The sequence below is a fragment of the Mycteria americana genome, chromosome 3 (genome assembly GCF_035582795.1).
Source record: "Mycteria americana isolate JAX WOST 10 ecotype Jacksonville Zoo and Gardens chromosome 3, USCA_MyAme_1.0, whole genome shotgun sequence".
Classification (NCBI taxonomy): domain Eukaryota; kingdom Metazoa; phylum Chordata; class Aves; order Ciconiiformes; family Ciconiidae; genus Mycteria; species Mycteria americana.
Window position 1 is genome coordinate 21,901,170 of NC_134367.1, and position 21,601 is coordinate 21,922,770.

Below are 21,601 nucleotides of genomic sequence, written 5' to 3' on the forward strand. Positions count from 1 at the left end.
GTCACTAGTGGAATAGCCAGGAAGTGGATACTGGGACCAGTACTGTTTAACATTGTACTGTATGAACTGGCAACAGGACAGAGCACACCCTCAGCAAGTTTGCAGACTACATAAAACAAGCAGGAAGGGTGATACACAAGACGTTTGTGTGCCATTCAGACGAACCTTGAGAGGCTGGAGAAATAGGTCAATGGGAATTTCATTAAGTCCAAAGGAAAGTGCAAGTCCTTGAAAGGGAGGTCCTTTCAAGGAAAGGAAAGTCCAAGGAAAGTCCTTCCCAAGTTCAGGACTTGGGAATAACCTCATGCACCAATGCAGGCTTGGGGCAATTGGTGCTGGAAAGCAATTTTGCAGAAAAAGATCTGGGGATCCTGGTGGACACCATGTTAAGCATGATCAAGGACCAGGAGCCAGCAATATGCCATTGTGGTAAAGAAGGCTGGCAGCAGCCTGGGCTGCATGAGGAAGATTGTCCCCAGCAGGTCAAGGGAGGTGATGCTTTCCCTCTCCTCTGCACTGGTGAGACATTTGGAGCGCTGGCTCTAGTCTGGTGCTCCCCATATAAGTAAGACATGGACATACTGGAGTGAGTGCAGGGAACCGCACGAGGGGACACAGACAGCTGGGACTGTCCAGCGCAGAGAGGAGAAGGCTCTGGGGAGATCTTATCAATGTATGTAAATACCTGAAGGAGACAGTAAGGAGGACTGACCCAGACAGATCCAGAACAGACAAGAGTCAATGAGCACAAACTGAGATACAGAAAACTGCATTTAAACATCAAAGAACTTATTTTACTGACAGGGTGGTTGAACACTGGAACAGATTGCCCTGGCAAGCCGTGGAGTCTCCACAGTGGGAGATAACTCAAAACCCAGCCAGGAGTAGCCCTGAACAACCTGCTGTAGTTGATCCTGTTTGGAGCAGAGGGGTTCCACTAGATGATCTTCAGAGGCCCCTTCCAACCTGAACAGTTCTGTGATCCTTGTCATTATGTAGCTGTTTATTCTGTCTGTTACCACTTAATTATCTCTAAGCTAGAAGCAGTAGTTTCTTTGGATCTGAAAGCATAATTTTTACTATAGTACCTACAGTATTTTGAGGTGGAACACACACTTCCTATATTCTATATTAATATTTAATTCATCTTTTACATAAATTATTCATTTAAAATATTTTGCTGGGACTTGCAATCTAAACCTTTCTGAAAAAATCATGATGCCAGAAATGAACTCTACAGTTACTGCTTTTGAAATCCTCTGTTATATTGACCTTAAAAGATGCTGGAGTGTTATATCTGCAGGGAGAGTTTGCTCTTTTGCATATAACCATTTTCAAATGCAAATCTGCTGGAAACAATAAGGACATAGATCTATAAACCAATGAAGTGAATAAGTGTCTAGTTTATAAATTTCTTATCAGGCATCACTACTCCAGTTATTTCCTCGTTGTTTATAGCTATCAGATCTTTCACATGTTGAACAGTATTTACCTTGTAGACTATTAGAGATCCATAATTTGAGTTGCAAAGAACAAGACCACAGCAAACCCCTCCCCAAAAAATTCTTACAGATTTCGTTGGAATACAAGAAAATATATGTTCTTAGCATGCAATCTAGTAACAGCAAGCATGTTTAAAGTGAAAAAAATTCACTATGTTACAGAAGGCCTGTCACTTTAATGGACAAGGCTTTAGTATCAAACAATGACAAGAGGCCGAAACAATCTGGGTCAGATACATGCTAAAAGTGATAACAAATTCTAAGAAAAATCTATGACTTTTCCCAAAGCATATCCATTCTAACAAACAAACTAGGGCCGGGACATGGACAGAAATCACCCATACTAATTAAATGTCAGCTTACTCCTTGGCACAGTTTGGCCTCTGCTACCTAACATTCCTCAGCAAATGCTCCAGCACAGGCCAGGAGACAGCACTGACAAAAGACTGTCTAGTGGGCAGGATGTGCGGGGCAGAAGCCCAACCAGTTGCTTCTAAGTGAGCTGCCACTTGTCCTTGGGTAGCATCCTCACAGCAATCACTCTCTACCCCATCTTCCCTGCTTTTTTTTGGTCGGTACTTAGTCTCACTTGCACCTCATAACCCTAGAAAATTCAGCCACACAGTTGCATCAACCCCAAGCATGACACAGGAAATATTAAATGTACTATCTTTAATTTTTAATAGAAATTGTAAGTTAAAAGTATGCACTAACCATTTAATAAATTGCAGATATTTACCCTTTTCCCCAAATTTTATGAAGTAACTGCTATTTCAAAAAAGAAAAAAAAAACTATGAAATACTAGGAACACTGCCCTTCTATGAGGCAGTAATAGAAGTACATTGGAATTATAATCTCTAGTATGGTGTATAGCTCACTAAATATTTATATTTTACCATTTACATTAAATGTTAACAAACGTTATGCTCCTTACTTATAAAAAGGCCTTGTTAGACAACAATCACATCAGATAATATAAAATCTCATTACAACATATTAAGAAAGTATATCATGCTTAAACCTTATAAAAATTAACATAATGCTTTTACTGAACAATTTTAAAATATCAGCATGAACAATTTACCCTGAAGAGACATAGCAGGACCCAAAGCTAAAAAAACAAACACACACAGAATGCTAGTCAAAACAGAATCTACTTGTGTTTTTAACGGCTCCCAAAGTTTTCTTCAAAAACCCAGTCCCTATTAATTAATATATGCCAAATGTTCTAAAGTCACTATAGATCTGGACTGCTAAAAATTTTACATACTCAGTTAGCAAATGCATTCCTCAAAACTGCAACTAAGAATCAAGCTAGCAGAATGCATTGGCATATGTTGGCTTCATTTGCAATTAATGTTTTATTGAGGACAACTCCAACCCCTATTTTCCATTTCATTTTAAGAGCAGTTTGTAAGCAAGGATTACTTTTTAGTTCTCAAAGAAAGTGATATGGGCATATTTTGACAAGAAAGGAATTCAGCTTGCCAAATAGCTGTGCAAAAGTTTATCCACAATGTCTCTTTGCCAACTGAGACCTAGATTCTTTCGTCCTTTAGTCTGACTCTGTGGATGTTTTCAGGCAGTCCTTACAAAGTATTTATTAACATCTTTTAATTAAGCCCATACATTTCTTTTAGTTTGTTCTAAACATTCTCTTGCTTAGTTCAAAGCAACTAAGAATTCCATTCCTGTATCCTGATCAACACAAAATACATTACAAATTCCCCCATCAGTCTTAGACTTCCACAAGAGTCCCTTCCAATTATTTAAAAAAAAAAAAAATTATAGTGGAATTTGCAATCTGAAGCAAAATACAGAAGTCTTCCTTGTCTACATACTATCTGAGCAAGACAGCACAACATATGGCACAGGCATTATGTTTTCAAGATTAAAGAACATTAATGAAACCAATGATGCCTGCTGAAAAACAATGAATATAATGAAGCATCCATTAAAACAAGACAGATGCAAACTTTTTAATTTACTGTAATGCCACTCCTAATTAGCACCACATGGTTGTTTATGTATACTACAGATGCCTGGAAAGACTTACCATTCTAACATATCATTCTCCCATCACTATGTTATATCACCTAAGTATAGGCTGTTACCTAATTCTATAGGACTCCTCTCTTTCCCATTATCATCTGCTATATCTTCCTTAATTTTCAGCTCTGAGAAGAAAATGGCACTTTAAAGACCCCTCTAATATCTTAAACCTTCACTATAAGTCCAGAAAATAGAAAAGCCTTATGATATTGCTGCAGGGATTATGAAACCCAGAAATATGTTGGTTTTGTTCCTAGTAGCAGCCTCAGAAAATAATTTGCAAGCACATTCATAAGGACTTCTAAGAATATCCTACAAATACCTTTAGTCTACATGATCTTAAAGAAAAGAAAAAAGTTACACTCAGCATAGTTTTACTGTGAGTGGCTGACTAAAGTACAAGAGAAATATGCAGACCTCAAGGGAAAACACTCCCTCAGGCACACTTACACCTGTCTTGGGTGGCTGGCCAGGCTGGGCCAAGGGACCTGGAGAATGATCCAACAAAGTCAGAGCTGATCACCTTGGAACAATGCCATCCTTTCCAGGCTCTCCTCCCTGTCCATCCGAGTCCCAGCTTCAGTTTGCTCCATCATCCATCCCCACTTCCCTGCATCACCAGCAGCTGCTACATCTCCTCATGAGAAGGCCTGAGCCCCCAGCCTGCAAGAAAACCCAGTCTACTATCTACAGCTGAAAAAGTTAGCCCTTCCCTGTTCAGATCTTATGTATTTATCTCGCCCAACCCTTTTCCTCCCTTGGCTGGAATGAGCAACAGCTGACATTAAAATAGCAGCTCACGCTGTCAGCAGCCCTGTCTCTTCACGGACATGCCATCAAAGAAAGGAGAGCTGGGCAGGATTATGGCATTAGAAGGGTGCCTGAGCATCTCTACCCCTGTCCTGGGAGGAAGCAAGAGTTTTTAACCAGTGATGAACACGCCCCTAGGACACATTACAGAGAAATTTACTGTGTGAAAAAAGATGGCATTTGGCTTTCCCAGCTGGCTAACTGCTGCACACCACTGCCTGGCGCTCATGTTCTGTCTGTTCAGCAAGAGGAGTTTGCTTGCTCCGTTTCCACAGCAAAGCACTTTGCAAGGTGAAGAAGAGTGCAGTCAGCTCTCATTTGAAGGAGGAGTGACATTGCAGCAGTCTGTGGTCTGTGCATTCCTTTTCTACTCTGCTGGCTGCTGCCCCGAGTATGGCTTCAGTCCAAAAACTATGTCTAGACTCATGAATTAAATGTGCCAGAACTGTTCTCTGGCCTGGAGCCCTGCGGACACAGCCTGTGTCCTTACTATTAAGCTCTCGCTCTCTGTCCCAATCACAGGGGCCTCACCCAAACTCCTCGGGCTCTTGCTAACCTGTGACTCTGCCTGAGGAGGGTTTGGGTCAGCACTAGTTGGTTTGGGTCAAACACTGCTAGGCTTCATGCTAACAAGATCCCAGTGCAGGCTATCAAGGTGCAATGCCCTGGAATAGTTATCACTATAGCAAGATGCTGTACCTTTGTACCCGAGCAAGGAGAAAGGCGTGTATGATCTGGCAAGATATCAAGATGCTGCCTCTGCATACACTATTATACTAAACAAAGCAAAAGCCTAAATGGACCTTACTTGAAAAAGTTGCTAACTTACAGTTTTACCCTTGACTGTCATTCTGTTTGGTGCTTTTGTTATGGCACCTTTATTACTGAGTCAGTGTTAAAAGTAAATTCATAAAAAGGCAGCACTTTTCAAGGCCATATATAAGGCTTGAAACACATAGGGCTTTGCAAAGACAGATACTCTACATCCAGGTATGGTGGCATCACCAGCTGAACAACTTTGTTCTCTGGCCCCAACATACTGCACTGAGAGCTCATAAGCTACAGAAGGACAAAACGAGATCCTCACTGTGATATGGATGTGGCACTGGAGTCCAGCCACGTGTGAGACCCATAAAGCAGCCTTCAGTCTCCTACATCTAGAAAACATCCAGATGACAAAATGCTGGGGTTTTCTGGGACAGCCCAGGAAACAGGCTTTTGTCTTTCCTTTAAAAGGTTACAGAGTCTGCAGTGACCTGATGGTGCCGAGTCTCCGCATTTCTAAGGGTTTGGATTTGTCTTGGCCTGAGCTTATGTGAGCTTGTTTTAGCTGTGCTTACCACCATCTAGCATTCAGGTGATTATTGCCCCACTTGTCCAGGTTAACCTGGAATCACCATTACAGCCAGTGTCTAACAAACTTGCCAGAGTCAGCCTTGGCAGTGGCCAGTCCCTGGGCAGGGTAATGGATGAACATAGGTCAGGGACCATTCCCTGGAGGCAGCTGGGGAAGGGAGAGTTTACCAGCCCGGCCATGGCCCCAGGGGCCAGGGGTGCTCCAAGCACTGGTTTCAATGGAAACTGACACCAGTGCAGATGTGCAGCCTAAGTAATCTCATGAGCTTGTCCTGCTCTTCCTGTGTACACAGCTCCTTGCACAGGCGCATTTAAAATACAGTATCAAATGAGTCCAAAAAGGAGTGACTTGCTCCTAACTTCAGCTCTGGACTTTCAGGGAGTGTTGTCCCTGGGTCCTGGCCTGCTCTGGAGTTGCAATGGTGTCCTCCCCTCAGCCCCCAAATGTCTGTGCTGCATAATCTTCCATCTTCCACCTAATATAACAGCATCACTGAGAACTTCACCATGAACCGCAGGGTTGAGAAGCACCCAGTTTCACCACCCTACCTTTAATAAATCTTAAATGCAAACAATACACTCGTCTGTGAAAATCCTTTTTCCTAAACTGTGTTTAGTTGGACTATTTTTTTTTTTTTTAATCTTTTCTATAACTCAATCCTGGTTTGCACACTAACAAGAGTTTCACAGAACTAACTTTAGTTTTAAAGAATTATGGAATATATATTTACTTTTCTACTTAAATCTTAGAGTAACATAGATAATGAGTATAAAAAAAACAGGTAGGTACACTGAATGAGTGGGAAGACAAAACTACATTTCAGACTAAATATTCAGTCTCTCTCAAACTGAGAGTGCAAGACCAAGACAGCTTATATTTATCCAAACAGTGGCCATAATTTCATGTTACATCCACAGAGCTGAGTCTCACAGCAGCAATCAGTCTCATATATTCTGGCAATGTAAACTTTGTTTGTGTTTTGTGCAGAACAGTAATTAGTTGCAGTATTGGAAAACTTTAATTTGGAGATATAGTCCCTACATGAAAACAGAGTTGTTGAATTAAACAGTCAGGGGTAGGCCAGATAGACTTTGCAATGCGTTAGCATTTTTTATGACAGCAATAAATACAAAATCTCAAAGGGACACATGAAAAAATATTTTTGGCAAACAGGGAATAGAAATCAAAGTTCAAAACAGAAAAGTTAAACCATGATATAACAACAAATCTAGTCTTTAGTAATAAAACTGAACAAAGTTGCAAATAAAAATCTAACACATCTTAAATCCGATTTTAAATACACTTTTTATTTTTTTATATTTTTAGTGAATTTCAGACAAGATTATTTGATAACAGCTGAAATACCATCTGCATCTCTTTTCCTAAAAATGTTACGTAACAAAGTAAATCAAGTTTTGAGAAGACAAAAGCAAGAAGTAATGATGTTACAAAACAGTTAAATTCTTCCTGGGACATTAGATTTTTTTCCTGAAACTATGCTATTTAAGAGAGACAGAGAATTTATGTTGCTATTACAGGGGGTATATTACTTTCTAGCATAATCAAGCTATAAGTAACAATGGCTTATTCTGTACCATACTCAGTTAAAATTTGTTCCCTTCTTCAAATTTAATTTTGTCTTATTGCACGTAGAAATTGTTCCGCTGTTGATGTTTTCCATATGCATTTGTGCAAACACCTGATCTCAGGTCAGGATCCTGGATGTTGTTGTAAAATACATCTGGTTTTTGAGCTAAGAGTTCTTTCAGGACTTGAGGCAGGGATACTGTCACAAGTACAGACACAGAAATGGTTTGATGATCTTGAATGAATTGCATAGGTTTGGTATAACCAAAACTGGGGAAAATTCCAAAATATCATAAAGAATAATTTATTCATATTTTAGCTAGAAATAATGAAAAAGTTGTAGTCATTCTTACAGACTATTTTTTTAAAGACCAAAATCATGGTGACTAGTCATTTTAAAAAAACAAAACACTAGTACAAAAGAAAATATACACCTGATGACAGTCTTACATACTGACACATTCTATAGACTAAAACATCATGAAAGCAACTACAGAAAAAAATTCACTGAGCTGCAGTGACAGCAAAGCCCACTTAAAGCTCTTCAGAATATTACTGCAAACTTTCTCATAAGCAAACTCTGCTGAGTATCTTCATAAAGATCAGAAAACAGTTAAAACTCTACATGCCAGTCAAGTAGGATTTGTTTGATTTTAATGACTGCTCTGTTGGAATATATCCCAGGAAATCAATTTCATATCATAATTATGGAGAGTAACATAAGTTCTTAACTGAGAAAAGATTTCCAAAATACACATTTTAAGTATCCAAGGCCTGATTTTGAATGTAGGCCCCTTAAAAACAGGTATTTGGTATTCTAGCCAAAAATGGTGCCTTGGAATGAGCAGAAGTCAACGCTTAGGCTCTCAGTGGAATAGGAGAGAGGTACTTGAGCTAGCTTGGCTCTGAGAAGCAGCACAATATTAGAGTGGCTCCAAAATGGTTGAATTACTACATTTCTCAATAAGGATAATTGGTTGAAGGACACTAATGCATCTGTATTGCTTTGAGGCCTAAAATACCTGATTCAGCTAGAACAGGTATCACTTCAGCAAACTGCCTTCCCTTCCATCAAAAATTGTTCAGAAGTGGAGTCCAGACCAGGTTTGCTCAGCTACACCAAGATGCTGGAAAATCTTGGTGTTTTAACATTTACAAATAAATGTAAAAGACTATTCCACCCCTAAAGCCTGATCATTTTCAACCCTCATAATTCCTTTTCCTACCTTCAATTACACTGAGTCTTTTGATCCCAAAAGAAAATAGAAGAAAGCCTTCAGTTTGTAACATATTGAACACACAGTTCTGAATTGGTGGAAATAAGAATCTTAACCTGAAATACATGGATGTGCAAGATATGCTCACACAGACTCAGACTAAGAATTATCTAGATAAAACAATTTTTCTCTTGGAAGCAACCATCACACAAATGGTACACATTTTTCTACTTAACAAGTGATAGCTCTCTCTCTCCCGGTCACTTCTCTTATCTGCTTTTCCCTACCATTTTTCTTTCACTCCACCATGCTCATCTTCATATTTTTATCAGACATCCAGACAAAAATTCAAACCACTTTCCTCAAAATCAGTGACAACAATCTTATCCTCTGAATTACCGACTTTTCCTTACTGACAAGTTTTTCTATCCTTCTTCTGCATTTAGAGCGTGTGTTTACTATCAACTTTGCAGTGTATTTTTAATCATTTGTTCAAACAAACTAATTCAAACTAGCAAAAATCTTTTCACTTACTAGAGTTGGCTCAAATCAGGTGTGCCCAAATATAGTCCAGCTGCTTTATTAGGACTAATCTATTGTAGAGTATTCCAGATAGACAGAAACATGTCCTGATGTCACTAATTTCATTATCTATCTACTCCCAAGCATGTCATACAAAACTGTGCACATTTTGTACTTGTTTAGAACTGCCATACTGAATAAGGACTTCATCCAGTCATTACGAAATGATGCACCTGTTCATAGTGCAGTCATCCTCTTTATTTCCAATTTTATATACAACTGAGCTTATTTCTGAGAATTCTGGGAATCAGTATTCATCACTCTATTGGGTTTGTGTGGTATATGATTTGGTACTTTTGCATATTTAAGTTCCCATTTAGAATTTCTTTATAAATGCATATTATTATTCTTGCATATGTTCTTCAACGTCCTTTAGATATAGAAATAAGGGATCTATGCAATACAAGAGAATAGAAATTCTTTGTTTGGAAAGGAAAGGTACAGCATAACAGCTTAACACCATTTTTTCATAACATTCTGCTTATTCTCTCTACGTATTTATATCTATATCATTATTCTCTGTACATTCTCTCTCTCTTATTAGCCACAGCTTCCTTTAGGTAGTACAATACAGTGTTAAACATACCCCATTAAGCACTCTCAGCCTTACTCTGCAGCCAAGAATAGTTGAAGGAATAGCACAAGCATAATCTCATTCAGTTTATTACATTTAGAAATCGTAGACTATTAATAGACTAATTTTGCTCTTCTCTCTGCAGGTTTGACTGTTTTCAGAAGAGAAGTGCAAATGAAAACAAAATTTATATATTAAATAAGACATTTTTCATTAGGATTGCTTGAGAAGGCTGGACACAGAATAAGAGTCCCGAACTTAGGCATACAATGAAATTCTCACCCAGCATAAAAGTGGTGAGAGAAAATACCAAACAGACTTTCTTACTGAGAACATATTCTACATAAAAAGCTAAAAACTATGTCAATCAAAACCACTGTAATTACTTTGGGCAATATCATTCAACACCTGGCACAAAAAATTTATAAATTTCAGTCATCTCATTCTTTCAAAGTCAGATTGAAATTACATTTTAAACACAGACAGACAATCCTCAGAGATTCAGATTCAAATCCCAAGAACAGAACAAGAATGTATTTTCCTTGTGGTCATATTCAGTGTCACTTTGAAGCTGCTATCTCAGCTACTTCAATACTACATACATTCACAACTGTCCCATATGATGCTGCAAGTTAAAAGGCAACACCTCCACCGGTTTGCTCACCTCCACTGCAACCCTCTTAACACAAAGGTTTTCCCATGCTGAAAGGAAAAAAAAGGTGGTTTTCTTATTCTGGTTTTCAAAAAAAAACCCTGTATACCTGAAACTCTGAACATACACAGAATATCTGTACAAGCAAGGTTAGCTGAATTTCACCCTAACCTGTATTTCAACCTCCTGTCTGTTCAGGGAGCAGGCTTACAAGTAGGTACATAAGAGGTATGCTCTTTTTTATACCACTTGCCTTTGTGATTAGCTGCTCTTTAAAAATAACAGAGCTTTGAAAACTGGTATTTTTGGAAGGTTCCTTACAGTGTGAAAGTTGTGAAATAAAATATAAAGAACTACCATCCTTTCAAACACTTTCCATTATCCTTCTTCTTGCAGAGGAGGGTAAGATTTTACAGGAGGCCCCAGCGATATGAACAATACTTGAAAACATACAAAAATAGCATGCAAGTTTCTGTCTTTTCCTCTTCTATCTGAACCACGATAATTATGTAGTATGATTATTGCAGCCTTCTTTCTTTTTGAGGTTCTTGGCACCCAAATTCCTTCCCCCAAGCATGTTAGAAACACTCCATTTAAAGGTTCTTGTTTTCCTTTCATTCTGACTTCCAAGTAACATTAAAGCTTTCCAAACTCCTTTTTCATTGGAGAAGTATAAACATTTTGTCCTTATTCTTTACAGTCCTAATTTTTTTTCCTCCACAAACTTAGCCACTCAGACTTCTGTGCAGCCTCCCCTCTTATCTGCTCTGCCACAGCACCAGCAACAAGACACTGTTTGTGTCCAACAGCACAAAGCGGTCTCCATGCATTTTCCTATACTATTCACAATGTAGAAGAAGGTCCTTCTGCTCTCCTTGGCAATGACCAAGAATATTTGACTAGTTTTACATTACTGAAATCACTTTGTGGACATGAAACCAAGCATGAGACCCTGAGCTAATGTAAAACACTGTCATCACCATAAGGATTTAAAAGGACTACTGAAATAAGGCCAAGCAATTCCAATGACACATGGAAGAGAAACCACCATTCTGTTTAGGGGAAAAAGGAAAAAAGCATGCAGCAGTGTGTCAAACCACACCTTAGCCCTCTACTTAAACTACAGCTGAATATAGTAAGTAAAGAAAAGGCTTACTGTGTACAAGGTAAGTAGCAAGTACAGTCATAAATTGCTCTGGCCCTACTTTTGGTCATACTGAGATGTACCATCAAGAGGTTTACTGTGAGGGTGGTCAAGCACTGGAAGAGGCTAACCAGAGAAGCTGTGGAGTGTCCAGCCTGGCAGATATTCTAGACCTGACTGGACATGGCCCTGAGCAACCTCCTCCAGCTGAGTCTGCTCTGAACAAGGTGTTGGACTAGAGGATCTCCAGAAGTGCCTTCCCACCTCAGTGGTTCTGTAATGCTAAGAACTGACACAACCTCAACCATAGCCTGCCTGAAAGACCTCACTGGGATGTCTCCCCATTGGCTCCAATGGTCTTCAGTTCAAATGTCTACAATGAGCTCCTGAGACACCTCTTTTTTCTTTCTACAACACTGCAAATTCCTTAGACTCTACACCATCCTTTTCTCCTTTGTCTTCTTAAAACGTTTCATTTACAGGCCACTAAGATCAAAAAATAACTATTTCCATGATTATATTACCAGCAATTTTCCTTTCCATACTAGAATTCAAGTTCTAATCTGAAAATATATCATTTGATAGTGAAGATCAGATGTTTATGAGTTTTGCATATAAAGAAACTATATATAAAAAATTTAAAAGGTAACAAGACAAGATTTAAACAAAAATAGTGCTGAACAAGCAACATGAAGACACTGCTGTATAACTGAAGTAATACAAGCAAATAAATAGCTAGGAATAAGCATATAAGCATTCATTATGTACCTGGATGCAAAAAGTCTTCTAATCAGAAGTCACTCTAACTCAAACTTAAGCGTGGAGTTTCCAGGAATCTAGCCTACTTTCATTTTTAGAACAATGTATTTGTGTAATGTGCATACATTTCAATAACTCATAGTTTAAATTTCTCAATGCAATATAAAATAGCTGCAGATTGACTTAAAAACTCTGAAAATTTGTAGAGTAATACATGAGAATTTATTCCTAGTTTTCATTATCTAAGATTATATATTTGGCAGTTGCACATAGGTGATGATCTATCTTACAAAATGTTGAAAAGTCAGTAACCTAAAAGCAGAGCACTGTTGTGAAAACTTTTCTTAGAAAGAATGAAGATGTCGAATTTTGTGTCTGAATTATAGAGTGGGCACATGACAAATGCAAATTAGCAAGTTTCTGCCACATGCATATATTTTCATCATTTAACAAACTAAACAGAGACCACATGCTCTCTCCCCAACACTGAAGAGAGACTGTTTTCCTGGTTGCATTTTATTTCTTGCTGAATTTTAGACATGCTAAACTGGCATTGTAAAAAGTAAAACTACAAATAAAATTTGAGCACATCAGCTGCTCAATTGCATATTGAGCATATTAGCTCAGAATCACAGAATCATATAGGTTGGAAAAGACCCTTAAGATCATCAAGTCCAACCATAAACCTAACACTGCCAAAAACCACCACTACACCATGTCTCTAAGTACCTCATCCAAACGTCCTTTAAATACCTCCAGGGATGGCGACTCAACCACTTCCCTGGGCAGTCTGTTCCAATGCTTGATAACCCTCTCGGTGAAGAAAAATTTCCTAATATCCAGTCTAAACCTCCCCTGGCGCAGCTTGAGGCCATTTCCTCTTATCCTATCACTTGTTACCTGGGAGAAGAGACCGACCCCCACCTCTCTACAACCTCCTTTCAGGTAGTTGTAGAGAGCGATGAGTTCTCCCCTCAGCCTCCTTTTCTCCAGGCTAAACAGTCCCAGCTCCCTCAGCCGCTCCTCATAAGACTTCTGCTCCAGACCCTTCACCAGCTTCGTTGCCCTTCTCTGTACGCGCTCCAGTACCTCAATATCCCTCTTGTAGTGGGGGGCCCAAAACTGAACACAGTATTCGAGGTGCGGCCTCACCAGTGCCGAGTACAGGGGCACAATCACATCCCTAGTCCTGCTGGCCACACTATTTTTGATACAAGCCAGGATGCCATTGGCCTTCTTGGCCGCCTGGGCACACTGCTGGCTCATATTCAGGCGGCTGTCAACAAACACCCCCAGGTCCTTCTCTGCCAGGCAGCTTTCCAGCCACTCTTCCCCAAGCCTGTAGCGTTGCATGGGGTTGCTGTGGCCCAAGTGCAGGACCTTGCACTTGGCCTTGTTGAACCTCATACAATTGACCTCGGCCCATCGATCCAGCCTGTCCAGGTCCCTCTGCAGAGCCTGCCTACCCTCAAGCAGATCAACACTCCCACACAACTTGGTGTCGTCTGCAAACTTACTGAGGGTGCACTCGATCCCCTCGTCCAGATCGTTGATAAAGATATGAAACAGAACTGGCCCCAACACCGAGCCCTGGGGAACACCGCTTGTGACCGGCCGCCAACCGGAGTAAACTCCATTCACCACCACTCTTTGGGCCCGGCCGTCCAGCCAGTTCTTTACCAGCCAGTTCAGTATAATCTGGAAAAAAATCCCAAACAATTATATTTAGAGAATTGGATAAAGTCACAAGGGTCTTTACATGCAATGTGTAATGATATATTAATGGTTTTATAGAGGTCTCTGGAGATTTCATAGCAGTATATATTAATGAATTCTTCCTGACATTTGATACACAAAAATGAGCTGAAAGGCTTAAGGCTCCAGTGGATCTGATGCACATTCAGAGTAGCCAAGTTTCCTATCTGAAACTTCGATGTCTAGCCAGATGGCCAACGTTCCTCCCTTTTCACCAAGTCAGAAACCATTGTGAGAACATCTGTATATACCTCTGCTTTCTGAAAATCTAAATTCAATGGTTATTGGAGTCAACAGGAAGATTTATACTGATGTTACGCTGGCTTTAGACCAAATCTGCAATGTCAAGTTTGTTAAGCATCAGCAGTTTCAGATATCTAATCCTAACATTAAACATAATGATTTGTGAAAATTAGAACATTTGGTGTTTCATCTTGTTTTTTCCTTTGTAGCTCCTGATGTAGTAAGAGAAACACTGGTCAATAGAAGCTGGCAAAATAATATGCATATATTACATGGGGGGGGGGGGCGAGGGGAGAAGAAAAGAAGAAGAAAATGCTAACTATGGTAATATTAATTCTTTTAAGCTGCCAGGTAGAAATATAAAATTTTTCAAAGATTAAATCTAAATCTCTAAAGGCAGAGCAGAATGTGCACCAATGCTATGTTTTAATGGACTTAAAATGAATTTAAAAGGAGCATTTACTTTTAAAACAGACTGAATAATAAAATTTTCATCCCACATTCATCAAGCAAAAGCATTTTGCATGTTTCAGTGTTTTTAAAGTACAACTCAGTACATCCAAACTGCCATTCTGAAATCGAATTCAGTGGTGCTTGTGAGCACCTAGTTAAAATTCTTTTTCTCATAAAACTGTAGCCTTAAAAAAATGAAAGTATTTAAGTTGCAGAATGTTGCTAAACATGCTTTCTCTTTCTTCTATAAAAATAAAAGTTTAATAGAAACTACATAAAAAAAACCCTAAACTCTCCTCTTTAGACACCATTTAACATAAGTGCTTTTGGAGTTGTCCAAGCTGAAAGAAAACCAACCAAAAAACTGCCTCGTGAAAAAAGATACTCCTGAAATTTCTTTTCATTAGAGACATTGAGTTGTCAAACATCAGTCACACAGAACAGAACAAACAAAAATCCCTCCACACCTTCTCTTCTAGCTCAAAGTTTAATATTTTCATGAATTTTCATGTGACTTAAGACAGGAGCTACCTTGGCTAATTTTAATTCACCAATAAAGAAAGAAAAATTGACAACAGCCCTCCCTAAACTAACAAAGGGATTCCTTTCCAGGAAGAAAAAGGAACAAAACTGACAAGAAGTGACAGAACACAGTTGTTTGTCATGTCATTCTCCTAACAGAGCTGGACTGAAAAAAAAAATAATAATAATTTTTTTTTTTTGAGAAAAAGCTTAGTCCTTAAAAGCTTGCAAAAAGCTTCAAAAACTACTTGCTGGCATGAACTAAAGTATGTTTAGAAACAGAAAACTTGTGAAAGAAATATAAAAGCACTGATTTCTACACCAAAAATATCATAAATTATTCCTGACATTCAGAACCGTTGTAAGGCAGTGTATTGGTGTGCCTTAATTGAGGAAATTCTCTGGCAAAGAGCCAACAGCTGGAACAAATTACAGGACTTGATAATAGCTTTTTGACTTGTGCTGAATACCTCTGTTTACAAACTTGAAAGACCACAAATCCAACCCTTGACAGGATTATAAGAATGTGGGGGTATCTGCACTAATTTTGCAGGATCATTCCCACTGGTGTGCTAACAGGGATGAACAGAACTTACCATCATTAGGAGAAACAATACTAACTGAGTGAAATACTACTAAGTGAAACTAAGATCTCTCCCAGGTAGCAATGCACAGATGTATCAGCTTTTCTTTGTAACACATTAACTCTCTGTATATTTTTTTTTTCCCTTTTTAGCTCTTGCCTGGCCATCCAGGGCCTCTGTCAATTAGGAACCAAGAATGATTTCATACACTCTGCCTCTCTTCCATCTCTGTAAGAACTGTGTTTATGGAAGACTAGAAGAGCAATGAATTGGGCTATTCATCTTTTTAACAGCCTATTTTGTCAAAAGCAAATTGTTATCAAATTATCCCAAAATATTTCTTCATGAAAAACATTAATAGCATGAATATATCTTTTATTCTATGACATATGCATTTTCCTATTTTATCACTATTAAACAATACAAAAATGCCTTTTATTACAAGCATCTAGACTATAACTCATAAGCCTTTCAGATGCACATTAACTAAACAAGTTTCACTAAGATTTTATTGCTGTTCTCCCAAAAAGTATTGTGATGTTCTCTTTCAAAAACTAATTTAAATATAAAAGAAAGTCTCTTTAAAGCATTCTTCACTATAGGGATTTTGGTATTTGTTTCTAAATGAAACAGAATGCTTTTTTATTAAAATAAAACAGAATATTTTCATAACTAATTTACTTTTAGTCATAATATGGCCTTCAAAGATTGCCAAAAGTATTGTACTTAATCATAACACATTAGTCTTTCATTGGATTAGCAAGAAAAGCCTGAGTGACAGCCAGAATAATATAGCATTACAGAAATTGAATCATTAATATTTTTCATCTTCTTGGAAAAGTAAGACTGAACCATCAAAAATTAATTTAAATTTTTCTATTTTAAGCTGATTAAAACTCGTACCTGGAACACTCAGTTATTTTTTGTCTATGCAACATCAGAAGAACAGTTCACAAATCAAAAAAAAATCTGGTTAACCAGACAAGAGAGAGAGAAAAGTCAGTAAGAAAGATACTGTCTTCCTGAATATGTGAAGAAAGTAAAACCGTGTTACACGTCAGCAATCCCTTATGCAAGGTACTTTATAAACGGCTTTCACACAACATCTAATAATTTTACAGTCTTGAAAGCATTACACACAAGAGGTTTGTGAGGCAGAGCACTGGTTTGCTGGCTGCGTAGACCCTTAGACAAGGAAGGAAGGGATGGGCATGACTGCCAGCTACCAAGCAGTAAGGCATGAGCTTTCTCTGCCTTGCTCCAGAAGTACCTACCACAAGCAATTTCCAAGCATTAAATGGTACAGATGTAGTTAACCTCAGAGCCGTTCCCAAATTTCAAAATAACCGTGGTTTCAGCGCAAGCAGTAACACAGCTCTACATTAACATTAACCTTTGTTAAGAAAAAAACCCTGTGCCGAATAAAGCAGTTAACTTTCAGTTCTCTCAAGTAACCAGGCTATACCTTCACCAAGGAGACAACACTCTCACTTCCTTATAAGTGGAAAGACTCATGAACCTTGCACAACTATTATCAGATTTGATTTTTAAAGCTGTTCTGCATGATTTTCAGACACATAAGATTAGTAAGCAGCTGACTGATATAACTGTTCAGTGTGAGAAACTGGATGTGCGTTATCCCAAATAATTTGACAGAACTTATATGCAAGGAATACTGGAATTTTCAACTGTACAAGAGACACTGACTTGCATGTTTTGATTCTCCTTTTACAAAAATCAGTTCACTCAGTTCCACTTAAATCAAGATTGCACAGATTGTGCATAAACTTTTCCCACTGCTCATCTCTTTTAATCAGATATTCATAGCTACTGTTATCTCAGTCACATGTTCGATAAGACAGACAAAATCCTTGAGAGGAGGGCACCAGTGGTTAACCATACAAATCTTTTTTTGATGTCTGTAATGGCACCTAAAAATTTATTCTCCACATTAATCTTGATCACAAGTTCCAGAGGGCTATAAATCCAATTTTAGAAGCAGAGATTTCTTAAGTAAAAGATATGATGTTCAATGTTTATTCTGTCTTTAATTTTCTTTCAACAAAAATTCTTTTAAAATGTTTCATGTTAATATCACTGTAGAGAGGCTAATCCTAAAGGATGAGACATTTTTATTCCAAATATGTATTTTCACTCACTTCTTTTTTTTCTTTCTTTTTTTTTCTTCTCCAAACAAGCCGTTGTCTGCACACAATCATCTCTGGAATCAGAAAGGAAAGAGGAGTAGGATGACAGCAGAAATGCTAAAAGCACTAATAGAACCTACTGATGATGTAAAATCTGTGGTTACCATGAGTTAGGGCCTTCCAGGAAGATGCTAACAGCCTTGGGGACTGGTGTGAAAGGTAGGCTACACAATTCATTACAACACAGTGCAGGGCCATACAGCAGGGACAAACAAAGAATTTCTTCTCTAAGTTTACTCATTGGACAAGAAAGTAATATTATGAGAGTGGAAGCTATAAAACCTCAATATCATTCTGTAATATCAGACCAGGATGAAAGCCAGATGAGTAAACACTGGTAAAATGTCATCTGCATGTCAAAATTTTGGCTATATTAAAGAAAAATTAAGTCAGATTAAAACAGATACAGAGGCTGGGTAGGAGGAAGATCAGAGGAATGGACAGGGTTTTACACAAATCTGAAAAGACTTGGCTTTATAGCCTAGGAAATGAAAATCAAGTGTATTGGTCATTCTCCACAAATACGCAAGAAAGATCTGCTCCATGTCTGGTGACTTTTATTTCTCCCAAACCCCACTATCAGCACAAAACTAAGAGTCATCAAATAGTTTGGGGCTTGTGGTGGGTTGGTGCCAGGTGCCCACCAAAGCTGCGCTATTACTCCCCTCCTCAGCTGGACAGGGAAGAGAAAATGTAACAAAAGGCTCATGGGTCAAGATAAGGGCAGGGAGAGATCACTCACCAATTACTGTCACAGGCCAAGCAGACTCAACTTGGGGAAATTAGTTTAATTGATTACCAATCAAATCAGAGTAGGGTAATGAGAAAATAAAAACTAAATCTTAAAACACCTTCCCCCCACCCCTCCCTTCTTCCCAGGCTCAACTTCACTCCTGATTTTCTCTACCTCCTCCCCCCAGCAGCACAGGGGAACTGGGAATGGGGGTTGTGGTCAGTTCATCACACATTGTCTCTGCTGCTCCTTCCTCCTCAGGGGGAGGACTCCTCACACTCTTCCCCTGCTCCAGCGTGGGGTCCCTCCCACAGGAGACAGTTCTCCACGAACTTCTCCAACATGAGTCCTTCCCACAGGCTACAGTTCTTCACAAAGTGCTCCAGCGTGGGTCCCTTCCATGGGGTGCAGTCCTTCAGGAACAGACTGCTCCAGCGTGGGTCCCCCACGGGGTCACAAGTCCTGCCACCAAACCTGGTCCATGTGGGCTCCTCTCTCCATGGGTCCACAGGTCCTGCCAGGAGCCTGCTCCAGTGTGGGCTCTCCATGGGGGTCACAGCCTCCTTTGGGCATCCACCTGCTCCGGCGTGGGGTCCTCCATGGACTGCAGGTGGTTATCTGCTCCACCATGGACCTCAATGGGCTGCAGGGGACAGCCTGCCTCACCATGGTCTTCACCAGGGGCTGCAGGGGAATCTCTGCTCCAGCGCCTGGAGCACCTCCTCCCCCTCCTTCTTCACTGACCTTGGTGTCTGCAGAGTTGTTTCTCTCGTGTGTTCTCACTCCTCTCTCCAGCTGCAGTTGCACAGCACCTCTTCCCCCTTCTTAAATATGTTATCACAAAGGCACTACCACCATCGTTGATTGGCTCAGCCTTGGCCAGCGGCGGGTCCATCTTGCATCCAGCTGGCATTGGCTCTATCAGACATAGAGGAAGCTTCTAGCAGCTTCTCACAGAAGCCACCCCTGTGGCCCCCCCGCTACCAATACCTTGCCACGCAAACCCAATACAGGGCTAAAAATACTAGTATTTCGAATCACAAAACGATACAGCAGCTTTGCAGAAAAAGGATGGGAGATAAGGACAAGCAAATTCCCACCTGCAATACGGTGTTTGATCATAAGGGTGTTGCAGCTTACGTAAAGTTAAGAAAGGAATTCAGCTACAGTAGACTCGTTTGTCTTATTTATTCACCAACAGCAGTTGTATAAAATATCAGCTATCCATACTGCGCAACCTTAAAATGAAACTGACGTTCAAGTAACAGTTAAAATAGCCAAATATATTTAGTAAATTATGGCACTTGAACATGATAAATACATCTTTCTTAAACATTTCAAACGTGGGTTTTTCCTTACATAACATTTTTTCTTAAGCAGTATATCTTTGATTCAGACACCTGATTACTAATATTTTTAAGAATAAAAAAAAAGAGTGCTGATTTTGTTTCTTAATACATTCCGTGGTCTTAGACACACAAGTAAAAGTTCTTACCTTTCCTTAATCAACTTTCTTTTCCAATGTAACAGTGGTACCTAGGACATGGTGTTTCTATTGCCAACTGCTTTTCCAATACCAGAGACATGAAGTGAAAATTTTACATATTTTAATGGAGATGGAAGAGATGTCATTTTCTGCTGGCATTCTTGCAATAGCACAGCCTTACATGTGGTTGTCTGATCTGCACAATTTACACGAAGCACTGCAGAAGTCTTCCAAATCTGCAGTATATCCAGACAAGGGCAACTGAGACAGGCAAAGAGAGGATGTGAGAATTCAGTGGTGTAGTTAATTGATTTAGAAACAGGATGACCTGAAAAAAAATTGATGTATGTGTTTCTCTTCAGAAGGCATTGGCATGAGTTAGTGTGCACGGAACTATGACATTCCTGTCCGTCTGAAGCTTCATTTAAAGCTGGCTGCGTGGTATTTTACGTATAAGAGCTTTAGCTATCAAAATTTTCTCATTCACCATATCTTAGTGTGTAATCTTCACACAGTGGATATCCTGTTTCCAAACATGTACAGTGGCTGAAAAAGCAACTTACTGTTGATGCAATAAAAATTAAATAAAAAGGTTTCATCAACTATTTACTTTCACAACTAACTGCTTAACTGCTTATTAATTCAGCATTAATTGTATTTGTACTTTTAGTGAGGAACACACTTCTATGACAGTGATCACGTAAGAGGCTGAAGAAACTAAATATTCTCTCCAAAGCTGTAACAAGCTTTTTTGCGCTGTCTCACAGTAAGACAAAATAGACATTGAACTTTCCTACCATTCTGTTTTTTCCTTCTTGAACTTCAAGCAACTATCAGTCTGCCCCTGTGAAATCAAACAAAATACCATCTGACCTCATGAGCTAACAGTGCATATGGATGTAACAATGCATATCTCAGTATAGCCCATGCCTACTAATCAGTGTTTCAGTGAAAGATGCAAGAAAAATGGAAAACCAAAATGCATCTTTTTATAAGTAATTTTATAAGCCATTTTATTAAATGGCCTGCCGGTGGCAGGCCATTTCATGACACACAAGTTGCAGTAAACAAAACAGTTCCTGGCGTCCACCCCAGACATTTCTGAATTTGGGTCACTTCACAGCATCACAGTATCACAAAAATTATGTTTTTCATGGCATTAATACGAATTATCACTATACCAGTATTCACGATGTTTTCTCAAAGTAATGTGAATTGATGTGAATTAACAGTTATTTCAGGGTTTCAGACAGATAAAGACTTTTCTGGAGACATCTACATCTTATGTCCTTGTTGCTTCTTACTGTCTGTGTGTAACAAGAAGACCAGGAGAACACAGGCTGTTCACGCGGCCCTGAACAGGACCTCCCTCTGATGGTGG

General features: G+C 39.1%; 1 protein-coding gene across 1 annotated transcript in view; it reads right to left on the reverse strand.

Annotated features, from left to right (window-relative positions):
* SNTG2 (syntrophin gamma 2) overlaps positions 1-21,601 on the reverse strand; it is a 318,555-nt gene that overhangs the window by 267,438 nt on the left and 29,516 nt on the right. The gene's annotated exons all lie outside the window — the stretch shown is intronic.